This window comes from Hippocampus bargibanti, linkage group LG20, assembly GCF_051943395.1.
Source record: "Hippocampus bargibanti isolate YZ-2025 linkage group LG20, ASM5194339v1, whole genome shotgun sequence".
NCBI lineage: Eukaryota > Metazoa > Chordata > Actinopteri > Syngnathiformes > Syngnathidae > Hippocampus > Hippocampus bargibanti.
In genome coordinates, this window is record NC_142753.1 from 2,385,744 (window position 1) to 2,392,500 (window position 6,757).

Consider the following 6,757-nt stretch of genomic DNA (forward strand, 5'->3'; position numbering starts at 1 on the left):
TTTCCCACGCCGGCTGAATGTGGTCTGACCCCCTTCAGAGAGGTTTGACACGGAGCGGGGACATTTCCGCATTCCTCCCCGACTACAAAGGCACACCGCCTCCTCTTTGCTCTCCCCTCGGCCTCTTCGGAGCGTTACCATTCATAGTCCTCCTTGCCGGCAGGTTTTGTCTCCCGTGTCAAACTCGGGACCACAGCAGGGGTCGTGGATGTGCAAGGGGGGTGAGTTTTTTTTGGACGGCCACACTATCTCCCCTCACATGCATTGACGAGCTGTGGTGGTAACAATATGCCAGCAGGGGTGCAACGTGGAGTGTTCAACCTGGATGGCCCCTAAGGGGTCATGTTCAAGGCCCCCGGGGCTGTGGGGCTTGATCTGTGACATGGGGACTCTTCTGCTCCGGTGGTCATTTGGACTACAGAACGTTATGTAACAAGCCTAATTTGGTCAACATTAGCGCATGCAAGAAGTAGGAAAAGTATTCTGACAAAAAATGGACTTGTTCATTGTAAATAGCACAGCTACCTGATGTCGAGTCTCTACAGTTTTATATATATCTAATATTATTCTCATACTGTATTTTTATCCTTTGCACTATGTTCAGTCTTCTAATGAAACTTTTTTTGTGCCGTTATACATTTCGGTCTTCTGCCATTTTCTTTAGTGCATAAAACACTGTTTTTATATTTTGACCCATCTAACGCCTTTTAATGTTGCTACTGTGGATTGCAAATTTCCCCTTTGTAGGACTATTAAAGGCTTTCTGATTCTGATACCTTTGTCAACACACCGATTGGATTGGATTGGATGTACCTTTATTCGGCTCGCAGTGGAGAAATTTACATTTAACAGCAGCAAAGTTATGAAAGGAAGAGGAAAGGAAAGAAAGAAGTAGAAAAACAAAATACAGGAGCCATCTTGAAGTAAAAACAAAAAAACTATATAACATGACAACATAAAGTGGGATTCTCTTTGGTCGAAGCAGAAATACTCATTTACTTGAGTTAAAGTATAAAAAAAAGTAAGGTCACTTGTGTGCAATGCCATTTTTGATCACTTGACATATTTCATTTTTTAAAATTTATTTAAACAAATAGCTCACAAGTGTTGACTCCATTGATACTCAAGTACCACCTACAAAATATACAAATAAAACCTCCAAGTACCACTATAATAAAATACAATAGAATACATATTGAATTAGATAGCGCTTTAAGAACAGCTGAAGCTGCAACAAAGCGCCTAATGTGGACAACGATGAGAAGGTTTCTTCAGCCGTCATCTGTACAAAACCTTCTCATCGATGGACCACTCCTGTACGACTGAGAGCTTACACAGACCTAATGTGGACAACTATTATATACAGGAAAATAAAGCAGTCACAAAGATAGTAATAAGCACAATGACAAACATTATAAGACAGTAGAGTAATGCGCAGTTTGAACATTATCGCTGATTTTACATTAAAAAAAATCTGAAATCAGCTGTGACATGAATTAAGATGTAAAATGGCTGCTATACAATTATGAATCCATTTGAGTTAATTCAGCAGTCGCTGCTTAAAAGTGAAATGGAAAGTAAATACTGAAATTTTAATGCAAGGGAGACTGTTATAAAAAGTAGTGTAAATATCGTAAAAGTGTCGGTCACAGTGACACTTTCAGGTCTGCAAACAATGAGCCTTTTTGTGGAAATGTGGACATTTAGATTTTTTTGGTCATTGTTTGTGGGAAATCTGCATTGAAAACCATCCTCACGGTGGAATATATTAGCACGATTGCTTCTTTTCTGGGCCTGCAAAACAAAATGATTGTATTCACTGTGTGTGGTGAGGGAATCTTCGAACATTTATGCAAACACATTCTGAAAATAAGTGTCGGGTATCATTTCCCACATCAACGACCATGTCAGTGTTTGACAAAGTCATATATTTTCTTTCAACTTTCCATCGTCTGTGTTTATCTTATGAAAGGGAATCACTTTCTGGAGAGGAAGGGGGAACAAGCTAGTCATTTGGGATCATACTGTCTTTTTTATCTTCATCATTTATTTTTGAACACGTGAAACCTTTGCAATTGGTGATTATATTGTCGATGATATATGACGTCTGCCTTGTTTTAAGTGGACGGAACCAAACCGAACCAAAACCGCAACCTCAAAGCTAATCTGAAATGTGGTCCAAATGTGCATAAATCACCGTTAATAAGACTTGACAGTGGTTGCGATCCGAAAGAAGGTAAACGTATTTCCAGTGAAAGCAAAAGTGGTCAGTTTAAAAAGTGTCAAAAATCTCAAACGCTCCCATTCCCAGTTTTGAATCACAATTGCAAGTTGCTGCAAGGCCTCATCTGGCAAATGAGTCCCGTGTTGTGAGAATCTGCTACTGGCGTCCCTCATGTGGAGGAATGTTGCTTGACAGAGCCACTCCTTGAGATTTTTATATAAATGTAATTTTAAAAATGTGCTGCGTGCACATTTTCTCTCAGTCAACATTATATTAGGGTCAATGGATGCACCTATAAAACTATAGGATACAGGAAATTACAATAAAATAACATAAAATAAAAGAAATAAATTTTGCCTTGAGAAAGAATCAGAATCATCTTTATCGACCAAGCATGTAGAACACACAAGGAATTTGTCTCTGGTAGAAAACGCTGCACTAGTATCATCATAAACAAACGTGACAAATAAATATGAAAGACACTAATCTAATCTAATATTAATTTAATCTAATTGAATATAATCTAATGTGACCTGATCTACTCTACTCTACTCTACTCTACTCTACTCTACTCTACTCTACTCTAATCTAATGTGATCTGACCTGGTCTAATCTAATCTAATCTAATCTAATTTTATTTTATTTTATTTTATTTTATTTTATTTTATTTTATTTAATCTAATCTAATCAAAACTAATGGCATTCCTTGATGTACATCTCAGGAACAACTGCCTGAGGGGAGTTGCTGGAAAAAGTGGTGGGCAGGGTGCGGAGGGTCCAGTAGGATTTTCTGCGCTCTTGTCTTGATTCAGCCAAGAGAGAATAACAAACCTCCTCCAAGGCGGCACGTGACTTGCAGTCGTTCCCAGATCTCCTTACATACACGCACTTTTGCTTACAGACAACAGATGAGATTGATAATGAGCCTGTCTAATACTCAATAGGGTCGGGTTTGGGGAGTGGACCTCAATGCTACAGGTAGAGTGAAAAGTCTGGGGTCTCTCAGCAGACAGCTGTCACATCAGAGGATGGAATCTATCACCTGTGGTATCGGATGTCTTTTAAAGTTCAAACAATATCGCGAGTTGATAAGAATCACTCGGCATCAGTAGCCTCATTCGATGCCGACATGACATAACGCCAGACGACCATGCGGCTCTTTTTACGTTCCTCTCCTCACTTGATTTTCCTCTCTTTGGCTTCTTTGACTGTCGTCGCCAAGTGTGCGGTGCACGTAAAGGCCCATTTTTTTCTCTTCCCTTGTCCTTGTCCCTCTCTTCTCCCTGGCAAAGGCCCCCTTAGACACAAGCCTCTTTCTGTTGAGCCATCGCTATGACAACCAAAGCCACGAGCTTGAGGAGGCGACATAAAAACCTACTCTTTTGCGAGGGGACACAGGAACACCTGCCGCCTCCAGAGATGGGGTGGGCCACATAAGCGCATGCAGATCCACAAACAAATCCATGTGGTCACTAAGGTGTCACAGGCATTATTCAGTCCAGGAGATCCACGCAAAGTTAGACAGTGAAGAATTAAACATAATTTATTTTAATCATCTCATTGAAGGATGTCACGGGACGGGTGTTGAATACGACATGAGCTCATGATCAAATCCAGGTTTCAGTTTCAGACTTCATAAAGGCGCACCTTCAATGAATGAAAAGTTGTATACCGTATTTTGCGGTGTATAAGGTGCACCCCCAATGAATGGTGTATTTTCAAACTTTTTTCATACATAAGGCACACCTAATTATAAGGCGCAGGATCATCATTGGAAGAAAATCAAGGCTTTCGGGTGCGCCTTATACACTGGAAAATACAGTAATCACAACATTGGCTGATTTTTTTCTTTACAGCATACGGTTTTGATATTAATAAACAAGAATATAACATCAACCGTGTCATACGTAATGAAGTGTTCTTCCCTATAATATTGTTTGACTTCGTCAATATAATGTGAGGCTATTTTGAAAGTATAATAATGAAAACATATGAGCAAATATCATTTAGTCAAAGTCAGCTTTATTGTCAAATATGCTAATATGCAGGACATACAGCACAGATGAAATTAATGTCCTCTCGGACCCAGCATGCAAGACACTAATAGTTGGCTAACGTGGCTTAAAAAGACATACAATTGACAACAGACGATACATGTAATTTCTGAATGTAAAGTGAGGCAGTGTATTATGATAAAAGAAGAATAAACAAATTAACATATAATAACAAAAAAAATCCTAAATAATTAAACCTTTCCATCACATGACTATTTTTAAAAAATCAGCATCAAAAATACATTTAGCCAATTAAATGTCTCTATTAAGACCAAACACGATCTAAATGCACTTCCATCCAAATATGTTTTGGAATTATCAAAAAAATCGAGATGTGGAATGAGGTTCAGTGTCGTCAAAATATATACAGTACACAAGTGCGCCTGAAGTAGCGGTCGAGAGTGCGTGTCTTTCATTATTTTAAACAAAACCAAGATCCTGCCTAAGTAAACAATGTGAACTGTTTGACCCCGGGAATAAATGATCATTACATCCCCTCCAGTTGAATACAAAGACCATATGTTAAATGTGCATTGCATTGCATTTTATCTATTTATTTATTTGTTTGTGAAGCATGAAAAAAGAATTAATTGTGCTGAGTTTGTGTCATTTATGACTCGGTCAAAATCTGCATCTCCATCAACAAGTGTTGTTTTAATCAGCTGACTTTGCTTGGCTGGTATCCTCCTGTTCCAGTCGGAATTTTCTGCCAGGACTGGCAAAACAACCTGCGGGGCCTAGTTGCTTTTCATTTAGAGTATTAATGATTAACTGAGAGTGCTATTTTCCTCCCACGGGTCCAGCTGTCCTTCGTCTGCCTGATCCACTTCAATGCCTTCGGGCCACTGAACTCGATTCGTGTGTTGAAGTGACAGCTGCTCTTCACTGTGTGCTCATTGAACCACCTGCAGATGCTGATTTATAGAGTTAGCTTGTGTACAAAAAATGCGTTTGGGGGATATAAGGGGGGAAGGGGTTTCCAGCCATGACGTGCAAAGTTATATAACCACTTTATACTGTCATGTTTTGGTTCCCGACCAACAGGTGGCACTGTAGGGTCCCGCTTGCAGACTTTTTGTCATTTTTGTCACTCGAGTTCCAGGACCCACAGAATATTGAGTTTTCGGACTACAGAAACATGAAATACAGCATTAGAAACCTTAGACTCTCCTTTTTCCATCAGAAAAAAAATGAGTTAATTCCTAAATTATATGGGTCTGGAGTTATCTGAGCTTGAAATGGTGGCAGATGTACAAAACACAATACAACACATATGGCTGGATGGATGCATGGATTAATTTCTAAATTATATGGGACTGGAGTTATCTGAGCTTGAAATGGGGCAGATGTACAAAATACAATACAATACAACACATATGGCTGGATTGAGGAGCCCGCAATAAGAAGAAAGGAGCGTCAGCGCAGAGCGCCGATGCGTATGTGGAACTGCTGCGGCTTGGAATTGAAGCAGATTTATGTGGGACAGGAGATGTGAGACAATCTCTTTTCGTCAATGGATGCTACAGCCGCGTGTTTGCTTTCAACATCTAGCTTGTAGTCGACGTGCACGTTCCACCATGATGTTCCTGATCCACTGGTGGAAAGATGCTTTGATACTCTCCTCTTTCATCCAGAACTGCTTCATGTCAACACAAAGAGGGTACAGCAAGTCCTGAAGAATGAATGACTCTCTGTGTCTTTGTTTTGTCATATTGTCTTTGTGCTGTCATAATATTTGTTATTTACTATTTTTTTGTTCTTTTGACTTCAAGACGGCGCCGCGTGAGTGGCTGCCTTTCCAGCAGTTCATGTATTTTGTTTTTCGACTTTCATTCCTTTCATCACTTTGCTGCTGTGAAATGTAAATTTATCCACCGTGAGACTAATAAAGGGAAATAATAGTAAAGGCAAATCCAATCCAATCCATATGGTGTGGATTGTCTATGAAAAAAAAGAGTATAAACAAATTGATCAAAAGGTTGCTGACGAAGCTTTTCGGATGAGCAGCGAAACATTTGACAACTTCAAAGAAGTACAGATGGTGGCGGAAGAAACCTTTTCATAGATGGACCACTCCTGTACCACTGATAGCTTCCACAGAAGTATAGACAAATGTTCTCACGTCAAGCAGGTGCAAATGAGGAAACAGCAAACCCTTCAAAATATGACATTCGACAGCTCCAGACGTGATGGCGTACAACGTCTGAGTTTGACATTCGCCAAGGGAATAGGGAATAAGAAATGAAAGTGAACATTTATCCCGTGCCGGCGTGGACTCTTTCATTTCCCTCTAGAATGAGAAATGTAAAATGCTTTTCATCCAACACACACACACACGCACACACATCATGGCAAAAAAAAGTTTACCTCAGTGCGAATGCCGCAAACTGGCCTGGTGTCTGAGGGCATGTGTTTGTGTGGCTGGTTGCACGTGCACGCAAAAAGAGTTGAATGCACACAGCCACTTCTATGTTCGCTC